Source organism: Ceratotherium simum, chromosome 9, assembly GCF_057802395.1.
Source record: "Ceratotherium simum simum isolate JZ-2026a chromosome 9, ASM5780239v1, whole genome shotgun sequence".
NCBI lineage: Eukaryota > Metazoa > Chordata > Mammalia > Perissodactyla > Rhinocerotidae > Ceratotherium > Ceratotherium simum.
In genome coordinates, this window is record NC_141908.1 from 34,845,791 (window position 1) to 34,869,686 (window position 23,896).

A 23,896-nucleotide genomic window follows, 5' to 3' on the forward strand; every position below is an offset into this window, starting at 1 on the left:
CCATTATTATTGCCTTGTATAAAAAGGAAACTTCCCTTGCCTAAAGGGGAGAGTAAGGCTTGATTTTCATTCTTAGCCTCCTTCTGGAAGGGTAAGAAAGATATCAGGAGGTGACAGTGTTATTTCAGATGAAAAGTACAACACTGGCACTCTTTTAGACATTGGGCCCATTCAGTGCTTGGGAGCAGATGATCATAAAAATCCAGATGTTTTTCACAAAGCAGATTAAATATGGATTTGTGACTAAACCTTCACTTTTTTAGGGATTTTCTGGTTATTATATGGAAAAAAAATGCTGTGCTTTGCAAGCTATGATGTCACACGGGTAAAATTATTTACAGTAAGTTTAGTTTCTGTGGAATTATTTTTAATGTTTTATATGATCAAAGAACATGCTGATAGGTTGCTTTTAATATGTGATTTTCAAATATATAATACTGCTTTCTCTTCTGAATTTTGACCATCTCTAGTCCTTCACTGCAAGAAGAAACACATACAACTCAGTTCTATCCTTTATCTTAACGCTCAGCGAAACAGAATTTCCGTGTCGGTTTTGGAAGTTTCCAAGAAATGTGTTTCTTCTGAGAGGCTCAGTGCAGGTCAAGATAGTTTAATACACAAATGACCAGATAGCAGAAAGGAGTCATATAACAATGCCAGAATTTTGTAAGCAGCAAATAAGTTTTCTACAGTTAGAAGCAGCATGCTTTATGATGATAGTCACTGAATAAATAAACAGGGAGCCTGAGGAATGCTCAGCCTTACAGGTGAGGTTGAGTGTGGGAGCCAAGGAGGAAAAATCTCTGGGAAGCTAGATAAACCCGAAGTGCTAACATACTAGCCTAGAGGAAAAGCAATCCCTAGGAGAAGGAATTGTCACTGAAATGAGGTTAAACTTGTGTAAATATGGTGACTCTATTTTTCTCTCCATGCATTAATTGAAACCCGTTTTTTCTCTGATAATATTTCCTTTCCACCTTTTTTCCGGTGAAAGAAGATACTTGTTAGGAGATAATTCTCCATAGGTCTCTTGCATTTCTGTATATCTTGTGAGCAGAAGCACTGGCTGCCTTTGTTCTAGACTATCTTTTCAAAGATATTTGAATAGCAAACAGCCTTGGAAGCTAGAGAGACTTCCTCCCTTCAGAGCAAAAAGCAGGCATGTTTACTGCCCTTCATAAAAGCTCCAGGTTCCTAAAGCTCAGAGTTCCTCTCCTGTAATTCAATCCACTCCTCGAGCAGGTGTTACCCTTTTCATATTTCCCTGAGGGAACTGGGTCTCCTGCATGATAACACTCTGGCTACTGCTCTATATAGCTCTATATTGCCATAGAGGAGTCTCTTGTCTTCTGCCAGCACCCGTGAAGCTGTGGCAGGCTAACTTTCTACTTGCAAATCGGGTAAAATCTTAGAACCCTTCAAAATTCTTGACAATACTTTTCTCACATTCTATTCCCAAAGACAGAGTTTTATACATTCTGTGTTCTCCACTAGCAATTTCTTATTTTCAAATTCTTTTATACTATTTTTCTCTTGTTCCTTGTCTCAGATCTATAAACAACAGATAGACGTTGTCTGACCATTCTTGATGATTTCATGCATCACCTCTCTGCCTCTTTGTCTTTCCCATTACCCAGTCTGAGGCCCCTCTCTTGGGACTATTTTTATACTCTTTTTCCAGATTCTCAGATGCCTTAGTTCCAGTGGCCTCCAGTTTTAAAAATTACTTAATTACCTGGTTTGACCTTACACTTCATCAGTCAAAATGGCTTTGCCTGCAAGATCTCAAATTCTGAATATTTTTTTTCTGACCACAAACTCTTATGTTTTTCTTCTCCTCCGTCATTAATCCTTAACTAGCTCTTGTCCTCATCTTTTCTTTCAGTCCTTTGATACACTTCTCTCAATTCTCTCGTTACTTAACGTTGGTTGTGTATTGAGGCCTTGGGAATGTGCTAAGTACTGTGCTATGAAAACATTTATTTCTCACAGCTTATGGCGATAGGCACTATTATTATCTTGTTTTTTTTTAATAGATGCTTTTAATTTTGTTGAGGTCATATTGTTTATAACATTGCATAATTTCAGGTGTACATTATTATATATCAGTTCTGTGTAGACTGCATTGTGCTCACCACCAATAGTTTAGTTTTTATCCATCACCATACATATGTGTCCCTTTACCCCTTTTGCCCACCCTCCACCCCCTTCCCTTCTGGTAACCACTAATCTGTTCTCTTTATCCATGTCTTTGTTTATCTTCCATATATGAGTGAAATCATACAGTGTTTGTCTTTCTCTGTCCGGCTCATTTCGCTTAACGTAATAGTATCAAGGTCCATCCATGTTGTTGCAAATGGGATGATTTTGTCTTTTTTTAATGGCTGAAAAAGTATATATATACCACATCTTTATCCATTGTATGTATATACCACATCTTTTTCCATTCATCAGTTGATGAGCACTTGGCTTGCTTCCACATCTTGCCTATTGTGAATAATGCTGCAATGAACATAGGGGTGCATTATTCTCTTTGTATTATTGATTTCATGTTCTTTGGATAAATACCCAGTAGTGGGATAGCTGGATTGTATGGTAATTCTATTTTTATTTTTTTGAGAAATTTCCATAAATTTTTCCATAGTGGCTGCACCAGTTTGCATTCCCACCAGCGGCAAATGAGGGTTCTCTTTTCTCTACATCCTCTCCAACATTTGTTATTTTTTGTCTTGGTAATTATAGTCATTCTGACAGGTGTAAGGTAATATTTCATTGTAGTTTTGATTTGAATTTCCCTAATAATTAGTGATGTTGAACGTCTTTTCATGTGCCTATTGGCTATCTGTATATCTTCTTTGGAAAAGTGTCTGTTCGTATTCTCTGACCATTTTTTGATAGAGTTGTTTTTTTTTTTTTTTGTGGTTGAGTTGTATGACTTCTTTATATATTTTAGAAATTAACCTCTTGTCAGATATATGATTTACAAATATTTTCTCCCAGTTGGTGGATTGTCTTTGTGTTTAGTTCATGGTTTCTTTTGTCTTGCAGAAGTTTTTAGTCTGACGTAGTCCCATTTGTTTATTTTTTCTTTTGTTTCCCTTGCCTGAGCAGACATAGTATTGGAAAAGATGCTGCTAAGACTGATGTCAAGGATTGTACTGCTTATATTTTCTTCTAGGAGGTTTATGGTTTCAGGTCTTACATTCAAGTCATTTTGGGTTAATTTTTGTGTATGGCATAAGATAATGGTCTATTTCGTTCTTTTGCACGTGGCTATCTAGTTTTTCCAACACCATTTGTTGAAGAGACTTTCCTTTCTCCATTGTATGTTCTTGGCTCCTTTGTTGGAAATTAGCTGTCCATAGATGTGTGGTTTTATTTCTGGGCTTTCAATACTGTTCCTTTGATCTGTGTGTCTGTTTTGTGCCAGTGCCATGCTGTTTTGATTACTATAGCTTTGTAGTATATTTTGAAGTCAGGGATTGTGATGCCTCCCGCTTTGTTCTTTTTCCTCAGGATTGCTTTGGCTATTCGGGGTCTTTTGTTGTTCCATGTAAATTTTAGGATTCTTTTTTCTATTTCCATGAAGAATGTCATTGGGCTTCTGATTGGGATTGCATTGAATCTGTAGATTGCTTTAGGTAATATGGCCATTTTGACTATGTTTTTTCTTCCAATCCATGAGCACGGATTATCTTTCCATTTCTTTATGTCTTCTTCAATTTCTTTCAATAATGTCTTATAGTTTTCAGTGTACAGGTCTTTCACCTCCTTGGGTAAGTTTATTCCTACATATTTTATTCTTTTTGTTGTAGTTATAAATGGGATTGTATTCTCAACTTCTCTTTCTGCTAGTTCGTTAGTAGAGTAGAGAAATGCAATTGATTTAGTTGATTTTTGTACCCTGCAACTTTGCTGTAGTTGTTGATTATTTCTATTAGTTTTCTGGTGGATTCTTTGGGGTTTTCTATGTATAGAATCATGTTGTCCACAAACAGCAAGAGTTTTACTTCTTCCTTTCCAATTTGGATACCTTTTATTTCTTTTTCTTGCTTAATTGCTCTGGCCAAAACCTCCAGTACTATGTTGAATAGGAGTGGTGAGAGTGGGCACCCTTGTCTTGTTCCTGTTCTCAGAGGGATGGCTTTCAGTTTTTCACCATAAAGTGTGATGTTGGCTGTAGGTTTGTCATATATAGCCTTTATTATGCTGAGGTACTTTCCTTCTACACCCATTTTATTGAGAGTTTTTATCATAAATGGATGTTGGATCTTGTCAAATGCTTTCTCTGCATCTATTGAGGTGATCATGTGATTTTTATTCCTCATTTTGTTAATGTGGTGTTTCATGTTGATTGATTTGAAGATGTTGAACCATCCTTGTGTCCCTGGTATAAATCCCACTTGATCATGGTATATGATCCTTTCAGTGTATTGCTGTATTCTATTTGCCAATGCTTTGTTGAGGATTTTTGCATCTATGTTCATCAGCAATATTGGCCTGTAATTTTCCTTCTTGGTGTTGTCCTTGTCTGGTTTTGGTATCAGGGTAATGTTGGCCTCATAGAATGAGTTAGGAAGTGTTCTGTCTTCTTCAATTTTTTGGAATAGTTCAGGAAGGATGGATATTGAATCTTCTTTGAATGTTTGGTAGCGTTCTCTAGAGATGCCACCTGTCCTGGACTTTTTTTTTTTTTTTTTTTTTTAAAGATTTTATTTATTTTATTTTTTCCCCCCAAAGCCCCAGTGGATAGTTGTATGTCGTAGCTGCACATCCTTGTAGTTGCTGTATGTGGGACTCGGCCTCAGGATGAACGGAGAAGTGGTGCCTCGATGCGCACCCGGGATCCGAACCCGGGCCACCAGCATCGCAGCGCGCACACTTAACCACCAAGCCACAGGGCCGGCCCATGGACTTTTTTTTTTTTTGGGAGGTTTTGGATTACTGTTTCAATCTCTTTACTTGTGATTGGTCTATTCAGATTCTCCATTTCTTCTTGATTTAGTTTTGGGAGGTTGTGTGAGTCTAAGAAGTTATCCATTTCCTCTAGGTTATCCACTTTGTTGGCATAGTTTTTCATAGTGTTCTCTTATAATCCTTTGTATTTCTGTGGTATCTGTTCTAATTTCTCCTCTTTCATTTCTAATTTTATTTGAGCCTTCTCTCTTTTTTTCTTAGTGAGTCTGGATAAGAGTTTGTCAATTTTGTTTATCTTCTCAAAGAACTAGCTCTTAGTTTCATTGATTCTTTCTATAGCTTTTTTAGTCTGTATTTCATTTATTTCTGCTCTGATTTTTATTATTTCCCTCCTTCTGCTGGCTTTGGGCTTTGTTTGTTCTTCTTTTTCTATTCTGTTAGGTGTAGTTTAAGATTACTTATTTGAGATTTTTCTTGTTTTTTTTTCAGGTAGGCCTGTATTGCTATAAATTTCCCTTTTAGTACTACTTTTGCTGCACCCCATAAGAGTTGGTATGTTGTGTTTTCATTTTCAATTGTCCCCAGATATTTTTTGGTTTCTCCTTTGATTTCTTCAATGGTCCCATGGTTGTTCAGTAGCATGTTGTTTAGTCTCCACATATTTGTGACTTTCTCACCCTTTTTCTGGTAGTTGATTTCTAAATTCATAGCATTGTGGTTGGAAAAGATGCTTGATGTGATTTCAATCTTCTTAAATTTATTGAAGCTTGCCTTGTTTCCCAACATATGGTTTATCTTTGAGACTGTTCCATTTACACTTGAGAAGAATATGTATTCTGCTATTTTTGGATGGAATATTCTATATATATCTATTAAGTCCATCTGGTCTAGTATTTCATTTAAGGCCACTGTTTCCTTGTTGACTTTCTCTCTGGATGATCTATCCATTGATGTAAGTGGGGTGTTAAGGTCCCCTACTATTATTGTGTTGCTGTCAATTTCTCCCTTTAGGTCTGTTAATAGTTCCTTTATATACTTTGGTGCTCCTGTGTTAGGTGCATATATATTCATAAGTGTTATGTTCTCCTGGTGGAATGTCCATTTTATTGTTATATACTGCCCCTCTTTGTCTCTCATTGTCTTTTTTATCTTGAAGTCTGCTTTGTCTGATATAAGCATGGCAATGCTTTCTTTCTTTTGCTTGCTATTTGCTTGGAGTATCATCTTCCATCCCTTCACTCTGAGCTTATGTATGTCTTTAGAGCTGAGATGTGTTTCCTGGAGGCAGCATATTTTTAGGTCTTGTTTTTTAATCCATCCAGCCACTCTGTGTCTTTTGATTGAATAATTCAATCCATTTACATTTAGAGTGATTATTGATATATGAGGGCTTGATACTGCCATTTTATCTCTTGTTTTCCAGTTGTTCTATATTTCCATTGTTTCTTTTCCCTTGTATTTCTGTTATTTCAGTTTTGTGGTTTTCTGTGATGGTTTTCTCATTTTTCTCTTTATTTATGATTTGTGGCTCTGCTCTGATTTTTTATTTAGTGGTTACCATGAGGTTTGTAAAAGATCTCATAGATGAGAAAGTCCATTTTCTGATAGTCTTTCATCCCCGTTAGCCTAAGCAGATTCCATCCCTTTCCTCTTCCCCTTCTGAGTTATTATTGTCACAAATTATTCTTTTTTTTTTTGTGAGGAAGATCAGTCCTGAGCTAACATCCATGCCAATCCTCCTCTTTTTGCTGAGGAAGACCAGCCCTGAGCTAACATCTATTGCCAATCCTCCTCCTTTTTTTTTTTTTTTTCCTTTTTCTCCCTAAAGCCCCAGTAGATAGTTGTATATCATAGTTGCACATCCTTCTAGTTGCTGTATGTGGGATGCTGCCTCAGCATGGCTAGACAAGTGGTGTGTCGGTGCATGCCCGGGATCTGAACACAGGCTGCCAGTAGCGGAGTGTGCTCACTTAACCACTAAACCATGGGGCAGGCCCCACAAATTATTCTTTTTTATGTCGTCAGTTTGTGACTAAATTGAAGTGTTTATAGTTGTTTTTGATGCTTTCCTTCCCTTTATCTTTTATGTTATAATTAAGCATTTACTAATCTTTCTTATATAGAGCTGTGATTTTCTGATTCTATCTGTCTATTTATCTCCTTGCTCAAGGTTTTGTAGACCTTTGTTTTTTAGTTTCAGGTGTGAGGTCTCCTTTCAATGTTTCTTGTAAGGCAGGCCTAGTGGTGATGAACTCCCTCAGCTTTTGTTTATCTGGGAAAGCTTTTATTTTTCTATTGCATCTGAAGGATAGTTTTGCTGGATAATGTATTCTTGGCTGAAAGTTTTTGTCTTTCAGTATTTTGAGTATATTGTTCCATTCTCTCCTAGCCTGTGAAGTTTCTGCTGAGAAATCCACTGAAAGCCTGATAGGGGTTCCTTTGTAGGTTACTTTCTTCTGCCTTGCTGCCCTTAATATTTTTTCTTTCTCATTGACTTTTGCCAGTTTTAATCTTATATCCCTTGGAGGTCTTTTTGCATTGATGTAATTAGGAGTTCTATTGGCTTCATGTACTTGTAAATCCCATTCCTTTTCCAGGTTTGGGAAGTTCTCAGCTATTATTTCTTTGAACAAGCTCTCTGCTCCTTTCTCCCTCTAGCACACCGATAGTCCTTATGTTGCATTTCCTAATTGAGTCAGATATTTCTTGAAGAATTTCTTCATTTTTTAAAAATCTTAGTTCTCTCTCCCCCTCCACTTGAAGTATTTTTATATTTCTATCCTCTAAATCACTAATTCTGTCTTCCATAGTGTAAGCTCTGTTTTTTATGGTTTCTAGATTATTTTTTATCTCCTTAATTGTATTCTTCATCTCCAGAATTTCTGTTTGGGTTTTTTTTTTTAGAGTTTCAATCTCTTTAGCGAAGTATTCCTTCTGCTCATTAATTTTATTCCTGAGCTCATTGAACTGTCTTTATGAGACTTCTTGTAACTCATTGAGTTTCTTTATTACAACTATTTTGAATTCTCTGTCACTTAGATTGTACATTTTTGTGACTTCAGGATTGGTTTCTGGAGACTTGTCATTTTCACTCTGCTCTGAAGTGTTACTGTAGTTCTTCATGGTGTTTGATGAATTGATCCTTTGCTGGTGCATTTGTGGTAGTATCAGGCCGCCGATTCCACCTGCCACTGCTGGGGGGGAGCAGGGGCTGTGTTTCCTGATCCTGCCCCATCTGCTGGAATTTGTGCAGGTAGGGCTTCTCTGTGTTTGTGCAGGCTGGCAGCAGCTGCTCTGCAGGTTGCGCTGATGTGGGCATTGCCTCTGTGCTGGGTGGATGGGGCACTCACTGTAGGTGCAGCCTCTGTGCTCCATGGGCTGGTTGTTCTCACATGGTTGGGGCTGCTGTGCTTGGCAGGGGACAAGATGAGCTGCTGCACTAGGCAGGAAGGGCGCCTATGTGGGGGTTGAGCTACCACTCCATGGGTCCTGTGGGCTGCTGTGCTCTGCAGGCAGGGCACCTTCTGAGGGGGTGAGGTGCCTTCTTGCCTGCACTATGCTCAGTAGGCGGACGCCTTCTTGTGGCCTGAACCACCACTTGGTGGGTCCTGCAGGCTGCTGTGCTCCTCAGGTGGGGCACCTTCCGAGTGGGCAGGACACCTTCCTGCCTGTGTTGGGGTTTGGCAGGCAGGCACCTTCATGGGAGCTAAGCAGCCACTTGGTGGGGAACGTTCCCACATTGAGGCTGCCGTGGCATGGTGAGCTTTCCCATGGGCCAGGCTACCACTCCTAAAGTGTTTGGCAGGCTGGGCTACCCCTGCCTCCTGTTACAGTTGCACCAGATGCTGTGTGAGGATCTGTAACCTGGCTCACTGCCACCAGGGAGGGGGAGGAGTGCACTCACCTAGTTCCACTGTCTCCTGGGGATCCAGTCCACCCACCTTCAGATGCATGGCTGCATGAATCTCTCAGAAGTCCTGTTGTGCTGTGCAGGGAATCCTCTGCTGGTTAACAGATATCCATTTAGTTGTAACTTAGAGGGGAGAGACAAAGGGAACAACTCACTCTGTGGTGATGCTGACATATCACTCCGTTATTTTTATCTTGATTTTACAGATTAAAAATTTGAGGCTTAGAGATAAATAAAATTCCCAAGACTACAGAAGTAGCAGGGACAGAACCAGGGCTTTATTTAAGGCTTGATAAGCTTCATATTCCTACCTGATTTTTGTCTTCACAACCCATTGCTGTAATGATGAACTTTTTAACTCCTATAGGCTACTCTCTATAATATTAGACTATTGCATATTGCCAAATAAAGCTAAAAATCTGGATAAGTGTACCTATAAAATCCACGTTCTTTTCTTAATCAAACTCATTCTACCACTCAGCAACTTTTTCATCACATGTTGTTGACTTTCTATCATATTTCTCACAGTGGTTATTCAAAATCTTCTCTACATTCCTCAACACCTCAACCCTATACTAGCCAGTCTTGGTTCAAACCACTCACTAGAAGCTTTCTCAATTCATTCCACCAATGTTCTCTCTCTCTTTTTCTTTTTACTTCTTTCTCTCAGGATGCAATGTCTTTTAAACCAAGGCCTTCCATGTATGGTCATGGTCCCATCTCTTCCAGGTCATCACTCCATTAATTGTGCCCCCTTTCTTACTTCTTCAATCATAAATAAACCTCTCTTTAATGCCACATTAAAAAAAATTACTCTCACTCCTCTAACTGCCAAGGCTTTATCTGCATTTTAATTCTTACATTTGGCTTTTACTCCCTTCACTCACTGAAATGCTCTTCTAAAAAATCAGTAGATATTTTATAAACACTTGATCTAATCCTCTTCTGTTAGTTATCACCTTCACTACATCATTGTAGCATTTGACACTTTGCTCTTTCTTTCCAAGTAAAAGCAAATGGCCAGAACTCTGAACAAGGTCTCTGAATTCAGAACTGGCTTTGAACTTAGACTTTTCAACTAAACTAGCTATGAAATCTTAAATCTTAACCTCTTTGAGCCTCAGTTTCCGCATCTCCAATGAGGACTTTTGTATATACCTTTAGACTACTTACAAGGATAAAATGAAATTACTACTACAAAAATTTTAGTATGTTTCTGATGTATAATGAATCTTCAGTAAATGGCAACTGTCTCCGTGTCACAATGTCTGACACATAGTAATTTGTTTCTGTCTCCTTCCACGAACTTTTCTTTTATTTTATGTGATGTTGCATATTATTGGTTTTCCATTTACCTTTTGGACAGATATTTTCCTCTTTCCTTGGTCTTGTCTCCTTCCCATTCTCTAAGAATATGTTTTTAGGCTTAATCCTTAGACTATCAATTTTGTCTTTTTATATTTGTGTCTTTGTCCATCTGTATCCTCTTATGCATCTTCTACTATCATTTTTATACCAATCTATGTTTCTAGTGCCCAATATTTGAAATCAAAACTTTTAAAATTACATAATACTTGAGAAGATGATCATTATAAAAATTCTAATAATATAAATATATAAAGAGTAAAACATTCAAGTTCCTCTCCTCACCAACATCTAATCTTACAACATCTGCTATTTCTCTTGGGAATAGGGGTGTGGAGCATGTGTTACTATTATTATTTTTTCCAATCTGCAGGTGTTTTATTGCTTTTCCTTGCCTTATTACATGAACTAGGACTTCCATTACAATTTGAATTGCAGTGATGAGAGTGGACATCCTTGCCTTATTCTTCTTATTTTTTTTTAAATTTTTTGTTTATTTGCAGTAACATTGGTTTATAACATTGTATAAATTTCAGGTGTACATCATTATACTTCTATTTCTGTATAGATTACATCATGTTCACCACCCAAATACTAATTACAACTCATCACCACACACATGTGCCAAATTATCCCTTATTCCCTCCTCCCTACCCCCTTCCCCTCTGGTAACCACCAATCTAATCTCTGTCTCTATGTGTTTGTTTGTTGTTGTTATTATCTACTACTTAGTGAATGAGATCATATGGTATTTGATCTTCTCCCTCTGACTTATTTCACTTGAGCATGTGTTATTATACAACTTTTTTTATGCATTTGTATCCAACCAATAAGCAACAACACATAGGATTTGATTTTTTAAAATAATCTGCATTTCCATTTTCCTGTTATAAACCTTCATCTGGGTATCCCAGTGGAAAGTTAAGGTGTAACTTGTACAAAACAACACTCATGTCCCTTCCCAAATAGCACTACTCTTGACTTCTCTGCCTACCACAGACACTGCCATTATCCCAGTCCTCGTGGAGCCACATTGACTTCTCCCTCTCCTTCATCCCCCACCACATCAAACTGTTTGTCAAGTTGTATAAATTCCAACTCTACAGTGTCTCTTTTGTCCTTTCTCTTAAATTATCTGCCTGAGGTTTTTTGGATAGCACTGATGGTGTGATTCCGACTAGCAATATATATATATGAATTACTTTGTAGTTTAGTGTTTTAGGAAAGATTTTTTTTCCTTCCTAGACTAGTGCCAAGTTTTAGATTCTTGCTTGTTCTTCCATTTTGTGTTTCCCCATCACACTTCATGTTAATTCTTTATCACACTCTGCTTTCACTACTACAGTAGAAGCTCCTCAAGGACAGAGATCATGTTGCCCACTTTCAGTCTCTTAATAGATTCTCCATCTTGGAGATATATTTTTCCTTTCCCATTCTAAATCAAACAATGGTGTTTCTTACCATTGAGTTTTGAACTTGATTTGACCAAGTATGGGAATTTTTCCCACCTCTAGTGTCTTCCTGCCTTAATCTGTTCTACACACCATTGAGGAAAAAAATCTTCCTAAAACTCAGCTCCAATCATGTCACTTTTTTACTCAAACTATTTATTGGCTCCCCATTGACTACTGAATATATATACATTTCTTCCCTTGGTATCAAGGTCCTGCATGGTATGACTCCAAAATATCTTTCTGGCTTATCTACTCCCAGTGTCATTCCCCAAGCTCTAGACAAACTAGACTACTCACATTCCTCACACTCTTTGCTAGTCAAGTTTTCATAGTCCTCATTTTCTAGCTTTGCTGTCTTCCTAAGACTCTGTCTACTTTCAGGACACCTACCTCCATCTCTACTTATTGAAATTGTATGTGTTTTCAAAGCTTCATTTCAAATTACACTACCCCATAATCCTGGTGGAATTAATCATATTTTATTCTTTTTTTTTCAGATAAATTGGGACTTGGTCCCATTGCCTACTGGATCATAAGCTCCTTGACAGCAGGGACTCTATCCTGGTCATCTGTGTGCCTCTTGCAGTGTCTTACACAGGGCATGGATATTTAGAAAATCAAGTATTAGGAATTGCTGATGGAGGCAATCAAATGACTTTTGAGGAAGGTAACCTGCATCTGGAGGGAAAAAATAAGGAGCAATAGCAATTGTCGTAAACATTAATGAGTTTTTAATTCATCCAATACATATTTATTGGATAGGTACTCTGTGTTGTGCACTGTGCTAGGCAATGAAATGTGATGGAAAATGGGCAACATTACCTCTGTCCTCAGGAGTTTAAAATGAAGCAGAGAAAGCAGTATAATGAACAATTAAAGAGTGACAGAGGAAGTACAAGTTGCAGGGAGACACATAGCTGAGTAGTCTGACCTGTCTGCTGGAGACAGAGGAAGAGACAATCTGAAGGACTTGTAGGATCTAGCCAGGAGGCATTGGGGTGGGTGTGGCAAATTGTTTCATCCAGAGAAAAGACCACAAGATGGTCTTGTGATTAGAATGCAAGTAGCACATGAAATAATTTCGAAACACCTGGTCTATAGGGTAAGCAAAGCAGCAAGAGACATACTGAAGAGATCTGATCACAGAAGGTTTGTAAACCATAGTAAGGAGTTTGAACTTTTTCCCTAAGGACAATAAGAAACCATTAAAAAATTTTAAAACAGGGAATGACTTGACCAGATTTATGCTTTGAGAGTTTCCTTTTGGTGTGGAAAACGGAGACAGAATGAATTTAAGAAGATATATTAAAAGTCCGTTTTAGGAATCCAGGTGAAGTGGAGAGACAGAGAGAGAGAGAAAGAATATGAATGAATGATGATAATGACTTAACCTAGGAATGTGGCTCTGCAGATGTGAAAATTGTTTAAGAGCCTATACAACACAATAGTTAAGAACTCTGGCTCTCTGAATCCTGGCTTCACATTTTCTAGCTGAACAACTTGGCAGGTTACCTAACATCTCTAAGCCTTAGGTTCCTCATCTCTAAAAATGAGAATAATAATAAGCCTTACCTTAAAGGATTAAATTAGATAATTCATGTAAAAGCTCTTTGTACAGCACTTCGTACATAGTAAGCACTCAATAAACAATTACTTATTATTTTTAGAATCAACATAATTTGAGTGACTGGGAAGGAGGAGACAATGAGGTTGTCCAAATTATGGTTTACTTACCCAGTGGATAGTGGTGCCATTCATTGAAATTTGGAAGCACATGTTGAGGAGGGAGTGGAAGACAATGACTTTGAGTGAAGATGTAGGAATTTGCTTTATAGGTCTGGAATTAAGGAGAGAGATCTGAAAGTTATCTGCATAAGGGTATTTCTTGAAAAGATTGGCAGGATCCTATTTTCTCACATCCCTATTACCTCGCAATCCATGTTGCATTTGTGTCTACTACTCTATGGAAAGTGGAGTGCTCTAGTTGCTAATTGAGTTCATGTGAGTGGATGAGAATATTTGGGATTAGGTCTGGTGTGAGTACAGAAGAAGGTGCAGGGAACCCTGGGAACACCAACTTCTAAGGGGCAGGCAGAGGAACAGTAGGCTGTAAAGGAGAAAGGAGTGTGTAATCAGAAGGAAAACCAAGAGACAGTGGTGCCACGAAGCCAGATGGACAAAGTACTTCAGGAAGGAGGGAATGGTCAATGGTTCCATTGAGAGTAAAGTAGTGTCAGGTCTAAAAATTGTTAATTGGATTTAGCAACAAGGATGTTAATGGTGAACATTGCTATAGAGTGGAACTTTCCATAGAGTGGTGGGAACAGAAGGAAGGTGTGAGTGGATTGAGTGCTGATTAGGGTGTGAGAAAATAGAATCCTGGCAACTCTTTCAAGAAATTTGGCTGTGGAAGGGTAAGATAGAACAGGGGTTGAAGAGGGAGATGAGTGTAAAGATTTTGTTTTGAAAAATGGGGTTTACATGAGCATATTTATATGAAAAATGGGGTTTATATTAGTATATTTAAATAAATATAAGAAGGTGCTGGTAGAAAGGAGGAAGTGTTAGAGGCCTGGATAACTAGAGAGAAGCATGTGAAAATAGAAGAGACACCCGTGATGGAGTTGAAATTTGAACAATTAGGGATTCCAGCATGATGAGCCAAAATAAGCCCATCATGGCATTTTGGTACACAACATTTAAGAAGATAAAAGGGCTTTGGACTAAAGAAAAACAATTTCTGTGACTACATTTTATAGGAGGTGCTTTCACACAGTTCTTGGGATTAGGCTCACACTTAGGAGAGAAGATGGAAAGAGTAAGCTGTTAGAGAGGCTGCATTTGTACTTATAGAAGCAAAGAGTTTCTTCAGAAATGGCAGTAGAGAATGAAGAGATATCAAAAATCTGAAGAACTATCTTGCTTGATTATCTAGGAGAGTGGTCTTGGACACCTTTTTATGAGAAAAAAAAGTTGCATATGAAAGAACGTCTACATGTAAGCAACACTCAGTCTTTGAGGACGTAGGGTCATAAAGAAACTTCCTGCGAAAAATAATAGGTAGTTGAAGCTGAATAAGATTAATATATATATTTTCTGTATATGACATATGCCAGAAGAAAGCAAATTATTTTGCAAGAATTTTAGAGAAATGCACTGTTTACTCAAATTAAGGTGAGGAGGCATGGATATTTCTGTGTTAATTTCAGGGAATGTTTTATCTGCCACTTCCTCAAAACCTTCTATCTCCTAACCGTGTCCATTATATATTTCTGACAAATAGGCATTTGTGCACAAACTTCGTAACCAAATTAGTTCAAGAATAAATTGCTGAAAGTGGAGCTTTCTTATATTAGCCCTTGTGACAGCTAATGAAGACGGATGGGATAAGGCAGGAACTGCTCTTTGCGAAGGAGGAGCTCTCATTCCCCACTGTGTTGGCAATAAAGGCAAATTTGTTTGCAGAGAAAAAAAATAGAATCACCTAATTGCTTAATTCTTGCTGAAAGCCATTGTCAACCAGCATGCTCAAATATACAGACTTTTGTTGAAGAAGCAAGTGTAAAACGCTTGCACACACAGAAACTTCAATTTTTTTCTCCACTGGACGTTTGCTATTATCAGAAAATACTTATATTTGATCTGAAGGAAAAAAGAATTTTTTTGCATTTCTTTGATGTTCAGATTAACTATCTGAACAAACATTTCTGGTTGCTTTAATTTTGAGAAATAAAGATTGTAACTGGATTTGGGAAATGACTAGATATTTGGAGGTCACAGGAAATTTGAGAAAGTTTCTTGCCCTCAGCTAGTTTTAGAATCAATACACCAGTCAAGTGTGTGAAGCAATTGGAATTCTCATATACTGCTGGTGGGGGTCAAATTGGTACAATTACTTTGGAAAACTGTTTGGCAGTTACTAAACGCAGGTATATACCTACACCATGGCTTAGCAATATCACTCCTGGGCATTACCCAACAGAAATTATTTGTACGAGAATGTTCATATTGCCATCAGTTATAATAGCCCCAAACTAGAAACAACTTAAATATCCGTCTATAGAATAGAATACCTGTATAACAATAAAAAAGAATGAACTATTGATCCAAGCAAGAATATGGATGAGTCTTAAAAATGATGTTGAGTAAAAGAAGCCAGATACAAAAGAATACGTACTGTATCTATATGGTTCCATTTTTTAAAAGTTCAAAGACAGGTAAAATGGATCCATGAAAATACAGGTTAAAATAGTAGTTATCCTTGGTGGGCGTATTGACCTGGAGAGGACACAAGGGAACCTTCTGTGGTGTTGGAAATATCCTAGTCTTCAGCATGATTATATAGGTAGTGATTAAAAGGGGGTTATACATATGTAAAGATTCATTGAGCTGTGTATTTCAGATTTGTACACTTTATGTTATACTTCAATTAAAAAAATAGGCCATTTCCCCACATCAGCAATTTTTTTTAAGGCTTTTTATCTATAGAGAGGGCAGAAGGAGGCAATTTTTAGGACTTGCCTCCTTGACCATGACTTTGCTGGCCCTGCATATTTCCAGGTAGATCAGACTAAATGACAAAACCTCACTAAACTATGTAATTGATTTTCGGTTAGGAGGTAACCACTGTAACAATTGAATATTTATTGGATTTAAAGTAGTTATTAAAGATAAATTTTATTTACAGAGCCACAGAGGCTTTGAGAGAATTCTGTAAATAATTCTTTTTGAATTTATTATATCCATGAATCTGTAGTCACAAGCCTATGACCTTGACTACTTCTGTGTTCCTTGGTTTGCTCTCTTGGAGTTTATGGCCTTATCTAATCCTTATCTAGGCCTTCCTAGAGGTCCTTACATAGTCTCTGTCAATGGCCATATTTCACCTTCCTTACAGTTTGACCCATGAACTTTGGAAATACACAAGGAGACAAGGCTGCACTTTAGAAAGCACGACAAAATTAAAATGTCTAGAATGTTAGAAAATACTGAGGGAGGAACTAATTTTCACCACAGCAGTCCATTATTTCAATAGATGATGAAGCCTGGACGGAGCAGGACAATGGCTCTCTGTTTCTGATGTGGTTGAAGAAATTGGACTTGATTATAGCAAAACAAACTCAGGATGAAAGTCAGGAAGAAGTGAAGAACTGGAAAGGATCTTAGAGATCATCTTAATCTCATGTTTCCAAAAGCATGAATAACATCCAATTGCATAATGATATTGGTTTTAGATCTCTTTATTTTTTGTACCTGTTCATATTTAATCCATTGAGAAGAAGAAAGCACATGTATTGATATCTCTAGAAGGAAACTGATACTTTTCACCCCTATTAGATTTTAAAGTTTATCTGTACCATGCAGTTGTATATTATGATAGTGAGGAAGACAGACTCCGGAGTTGGATCAGGGAGTTCAGGTTTGCTGTTTACTGGTTATATGATCCCTGACAAATTACTTAGCTTCTCTAAGTGCCACCTTCTTTATCTCTAAAGTGGAGCTTAAAGTAATCTTATCCATAAAGTTGACATGGATAGCACTTAGCACTTAGTAGAGCAAAGCCCGATACATCTTAGTAGCTCAATGAGTGTTACCTATCATCATCATCAAATAATACTATTAACTTAATAATAATAGCAACAAGTGTTATTTATTAGCTTATATTTGTGCAGTGGATCTGGAGAAAACTTCTCTATGTGGGACTGTCACTGTGTGTTAATGCCCAGCTCTCCCTATCCTTTTTTATCCCTTAGCCTGCCAACTGTGTTTATCCTTCATGCAGAATTGAAGCAATTTATATAATGGTTTTAGAAGTGAGATAAATAGAATGAGATTCATTAGTGTTGCACTGATTTGTGCCTTGCAACTCCATGGGAAATTTCTTGACAGCTAAGCCACCTAGCCCCCATGGTACCAGTTAATAGAAAATGCTTCATCTTCAGTGAATTCATTTGTTATTGTAGTGGGAACATTCAATTTCCTAGTCTTTTTTATTTGCAGCTGCATTAGGCTCAGAGTTTTCCAATATTTTTGTTTTAAAGGCATTGTTTACATTTGAAATTACTGTTTGGAGAAGCAAAGGCTCTTCCCAGTTGTGAGGCAGTGTACAGGGTAACGACGTAGTAGCCCCATTAGAATGTGACAACGACACAGCTGTGGGAGCTGGTGGGGCTTAAAGATCCTAAGGAGTTAAAACAAGTGCCATGTACCTGAACTTTTGTGTGTTAATTAAATAGAAATATTCATCTGTATTAAATCTGAGCATTGTAATCATGACTCAAATTGTTCAATGATGTTAGGTGATGAACAAAAGTACCAGCTATAACCAGTGCCCATATCTATCACTGTGATTGTAGCTGTATGACACCAACCTAAATATTCGATTTAATTAAAAAATTAAAATATATATTCATATCGTATGGTTTTTTTTTAAATTTTTTGTTTATTTCAGTAACATTGGTTTATAACATTGTATAAATTTCAGGTGTACATCATTATACTTCTATTTCTGCATGGATTACATCATGTTCACCACCCAAATACTGGTTACAACCCATCACCACACACATGTGCCGAATTATCCCTTTTGCCCTCCTCCCTCCCCCCTTCCCCTCTGGTAACCACCAATCCAATCTCTGTCTCTATGTCTTTGTTTATTGTTGTTATTATCTACTACTTAACATATGGTTCTTTATACACTAAAATACCTATTTGTCTGGTTCAAATTTTTATGACTTAATTAGTAATTTTGTTATTATAGAAAAACAATCTAAATGTGAATTCCAACTAAAGCATAGTTTTGATTTTATGGATCTAGGGAAGAGATAATTCTCTCCCCTAGAGAATCATTCTTTGAAATTGCAGCTTAATTAGGAAAAAGGAAAATAATATGAATTTTATGGTATATTTAAAAGAATAATCCTAGAGACTAAAATTAACTTGCACTTATTTCATGCCAATAAAAGACATAAGACTCTACGGGCATGAAACCACTCTGATTATGCATATTAAGATCATTCGATGTTATCTATTATCTAATCTAAAACCAGTGTTTCCACTAGAACATACTCTACTCAAATTGTTTAAGTCATTAAGGCATCCATTGACTCAACTCTACTTGGTTTTATTCCATTGTCTTTAGATGATACAGATTTTTAAAAAACATGAAAGCTACCAGGGAAAACAGCTGAAGAATGCTTCATAAGAAGACACGGGAAACAAAAAGAGCTGGAAACTATGGTAGGTCTGTTCATCTGTCTGCGTTGAGAGCCAATCAAACAGTGAGCGCAAAAGCACAGGAGAAAACAAAACAAATGGGAGTCAACTATTTAAGGGTTAAGTGGCCAGAGAAAAATCTCCAGATTTGTCAATTAGTATTTTTTCTTTTATTATGTCATGCAATCAAGACATATTTTTTGTAGTGCTTCCCAGAAGCCAATGTTTTCTAGACACCGGGGATTTATGAATGAACTAGTAGGCGTAGAGTGTGGGCTGAGACCAAGCTAGGAGACTGGTTGTTCCTCCTAAATTTTCATTAATTGCTTGAGTTGTGATGAGAGGCTGTTAGGGAAAGCAGTGTGAAACGAGACTAGAAACATAGGTATGTGGACTGTGGACCGTAGGTGGTGGGGCATTTTCACCCTGCCCATCCCTCTGGCGGAGGTCTCTGGCCTCATCTCTTTGGTTAAAAAGGCAGATGTGCTGCAGGCTTTCATGGGTCTGACAAACCACAAACAAAAATCAGGAAATGTTAAGTGTTAGCAAGGCAATGAAAGAGAGGAATGTGATAGAGCAGAAGTTTGGGGGAGTACAGCCTTAGGTAAGGTGGTCAGGAAAGACTTCTCTGCGAGGGTGATATTTGAACTGAGACTTGAATCACAAGAGAGAGAATATCGGCAAAGACCCTCAGAGGGGCATGATGTTTCTAAAATTGGGAAAAAAGGCCAGGTAAGCGCAAAGGGAAGGGTTAGGAGGATATTGAAATCGTTCAAGCCACAACACAGCTAACTGATGAACTCCTGACTCATCTCCTCCCCCAACATCCTTGGGGTTACAGAAACAGCCTAACAACAACCTGTACCATCAAAACACTAGTCATTCGTTCTTCTAAGAGAGTAATTTATAACTGCAGGAGTTTTTGATAGAACGTGAAATTTATGTTCCTGGAAATCCTCCTATTCTGAAAAATTGTGTACTAAAAATAACAAGGCTTTTGGGAAAATAGAACTGGGGCAGACTGCTTAAAACCTATGCAACTTTGTAACCAGAGCTTTAACAAAAACAGTAATGGTGTCTGAAGGCAAAACAGCTGGGGGCTGCCTCAAGGGATATTAAAAATGCATGAACAAAATAGAACGGAAATGCTGATTTGCTAACGTGGAGGCAGAGCAACTGCAATTGGAGCTCTGAGCAAAGGAGGGAGAGCATTTCAAGGCTGGAGTGCACCTCTTTGCAGAAGGGATCCTGGGTGCAGGCACTCATTTGAAATAATATAGAACTGACAGGGCTCCTGTCTGCAGCTACCAAGCTGAGACCATTCTCCTTTCCTGCTGAAGGTTATACTTTTCCTCCACTATTCCGGCTCTCCTTGTCTGGAAAAAATTGAGTATCAGTCAACACGACTTTTGCCTTCTACACTGATAGAATTCCTCTATTTACGAATTGCTTAAGAACTCATTGGTTTATAGAGACACATTTTGTTGGCCGAAGACGGTAGCTCATTTGCCTTTAGATTTTGTCCGGATAAGAATACTGTGTTTCATTTCAATTAAATTAAATTCAAGTAGAATTTTTTGAGAGCCTACTTTGTGAGAGTTACTTTAATAAATGTTTTTAATAGAAGACTTAGTCAGGTAATATATTATTTATATCTGAAGTCTTCCTTTTTCATGGTCATATTATGCTTGTATAGGAAGAATTATTATGACATCAAATGGTTTCAAGAAGACCACTTCAATTACTATTTTTCTGAAAGAATTGCATGTAAGTTAACTAATCAAAACAAATTTAAAATTTATTACTTCATCTTAAAGGTATAAGGGAAGCTTTAAAAAGACATAATTCTATAGTGATTGCTCATGAAAATTGAATAATAATTCCATCATTTATCTGTTTTATAAAGTAAGAATTTCTGCTTAAAATGGGAGACACACTTTCAAGAATAGCCTCTATGGTTTTTTCTGGTGCAGCATTTTCTATGATGTGTTCTGAAAAAGAGTCACTCTAATAAGCATTAAGTAAAATGGGTTCTGTAGGGGAGGCAAAAACTTTACTACTACCTTCTTAGGGTCTCCATCTGGGCTTGAGAATTAAATTGATATAAGACAGATTAACAGGAGAAAAGCATAAAAATTTATTTAGTGTAAGTTTTATGTGACAGAGGAGCTTTCATAAGGAAATGAAGACCCAAAGAAGTGGTAAAACCTAGATGTTTTTATACTAGGTTGAACAAAGTGAGGCAATTGTGGAAAACTAACTAAAATAAACGAGACTAAAGGGAGATAAGAATTATTTTAACAAAGCCTGTTTGTATAGAATTCTCTCGGCCTCAACTCCCATCTCTGGTGATAAGAATGTTCTCTTCCTCCTGGCATAAGGAGAAGAGCTCTCATATGGGAGTTTTATCTTCTCTCTTCAGGTAGAAAAGGGAGAAGTTAGAGCACCTGTCTTGTACCTGCTGTTCTTCAAGTGCCTTTAGCTCAAAATAATCCTTCTGCCCAAGTGGCATATTTTGGGACAGCATGTTCTGCCACCCTTCAATTCCATAATCAAGTAAGTTTGGGAATGTTGGCTAAATGGAGTGAAACATATATTTTTACTATTAGATTTCCAAGAGTTTTCCAATATTTTAATGTGCCTTGTGAATCTCCAAGAAGGAGATATGCTGTATGTCATTTACCCAAAAGTTGCTTGTCCATGGAACTCTTCATGGAATATCTCACGAGACTAATATCCTAAAAACATGTTTCGGGAAATCCTAATCTATTTTGCATGACTTGGAAGTAAATAAACCATCCCTATCTTCCTTCTTTCCTTCCTTGACCATAAGAACAAGCAGAAACAAGGCCACATACCGACATCCTAACTTCAACATTGTTGCCATCTAAATAGTCATGAAACCAACCACGTCTGTGGGAAATTTCATGATGTGCACAGCAAGTAGTATCAGCCAATTGCTATTAAAAAAAATAGTGTGGACATGACTAAATTTGGGGTGTGCTGTACAGATATTTAGGGGGCAGTGATGCCACAACATAGGTGAAATGTAGCAGTTTTGTATTCAATATTATAGCGTTTGGGAAATGGTTGCTTGAATGTAATTTTCTACTTTTCCATTTCTGTCAATGGTAAGTTAATATTTGTATTCGTGCCAAACTCCTTTTAACTTACTTACTTACTAGTTTCGATTTTATGTGTAAATGTTTTAACCAGTGGCACACTCAGTGATGAGAATTTTGGGGGCTAAAATGTCACATTTTATTCATTTTCCAGTCAGATTATATGGGATACTTGAATCCCAATCTAAGCATGCAATCACCTATTTTAAAAGATCTAAGAATGAGCTTATCTTAAACTTAAATTAAAACAGTTCTTTTAATCTTGTTAGGTTCTGCTCTACTGTCACATCCTGTGGGAAAATACCTAAAACAAAGTTAGTAGAGGACCAAGAGAACACCATGTGAGGTCAGCAAAGAACTTTCGCTGGTTCTTTTGTGTGGTTAAAAGAACCCTTGAAAATACTATAGCTTCCCTACAAAATACAATATACATAATTTTGTGTCTTCCTATAACAGGGTTATAATAACCCTGTATGCTAATTCTTATATTTCCCAAAGATTGAAAGCCACAGAGCTGTATTAACGGAAAAAGATATCAGGACAATCTAAATGTAGACATGTGGGTATTAAAACCATTTGTTTTCAAGATAATGTCTAGCAGGGGAACAGAAGCTAGGTGGAGAATGCTAAAGCACTGATTTATCTTTAGTTTTTTTCTTTTCATATTACTATTAAGCTTCTGTAAATGTTGTACAAATTATCACATTCATTTGTTGTAGTAATACCTCATCTTCTCAGATGGTAGTTTATGTAGTTCAGTAAATAAATTAAAATTCCTAGTCTGATAACTCCAACATTATTGCCATATCTGATTCTAATTCTGATGCTTGTTCAGTCTCATCAAACTGTGTTTTGCCTTTTAGTATGCCTTGTAATTTTTTTGTTGAAAAGTGGACATGTTGTACCGGGTAAAAGCAATTGTGTTAAGTAGGTCTTTATTAATGTAGTGGGAAAGTGTGGGGAGAGGGGAAGTGTTCTATAGTCCTATTATTAGGTCTCAGTGTTTTGGTGAGCCTTTGCCTCTAGACTGTAAACTTTACTAGTGCTCCTCAGTCCTCCTCCAATCCCTTAATCGGGGCAAGATGGCTAGAGGCGGCTGGAGATGGCTATTTCCATTCCCACATGTGGAAGACTAGAGCCTGCTAAAGTTGGATATTTCCCTTCTTCCAGGTAGATTAGGCTCTGATAAAACCCCAGCAGGTTAAAATTGTAAATTTTTTTCATTTTTTCTGGTAAAATTGTTTCTCCAGAGGACAGACCTTATTAACTAAAACAGAATACTCTGGTATATTTCAAAATGCTTCCTGTTTCCCTCTCCCTGCTGGAAGCATGATAGAATTTTTCTCTGATAGTCACTCTGAGCTCCTGGAGGCAAAACTCACAAAAGTGTTGGGTACCCCCTTGATTGAGTCTCCCTGGGGTTTTAACTCTCTAATTGGTCCACACTGAGCCTCCAGCAATTCGTCAATTACAGTTCAGATTTTCCTATCCTGGCACTGATTGCCATGGCGATTTCTGTTTGTGGATTTCTGCTACAGTAAGTTGTGATTCTCTGTATTCCCCATCAGTCTTTCCAATTTTCAGAGCAGTGGTTTGCCCTGTGACCTCACTTCTCTGAGAGATCTAAGAAGAGTTGTTGATTTTTCAATTTGTTCAGCTTTTTACTTGTTAGGATGGAGTTGTTACTTGTTAGGATAGCAACTTCTAAGTTCCTTACGTGCCAAACCAGAACTGTTTTTGTTGTTATTGTTGTTGTTGTTATTGTTTATTTTTTAAGGCACATGTAATCTCTGGTTTCAACTCCTCTTAAGGTCCTCATTGCTGCCACAGAATAATTGTTAAGCAGTTGTGAATGAATTCATACATGTGTCTTGCAATTCACAGCTTTTCCTGTAGTTTATTTCTGTATTTTT

The 23,896-nt window shown here is 37.4% G+C and overlaps 1 long non-coding RNA gene across 2 annotated transcripts in view; it reads left to right on the forward strand.

Annotated features, from left to right (window-relative positions):
* Positions 1–23,896, forward strand: part of LOC147916265 (uncharacterized) — a 65,418-nt gene that overhangs the window by 8,973 nt on the left and 32,549 nt on the right. For both annotated transcript variants that reach the window (XR_015553198.1, XR_015553199.1), the window contains exons 3-4: positions 12,144–12,313; positions 18,788–18,885. This is a non-coding gene — a long non-coding RNA (uncharacterized LOC147916265). The remainder of the gene's footprint in view (positions 1–12,143; positions 12,314–18,787; positions 18,886–23,896) is intronic.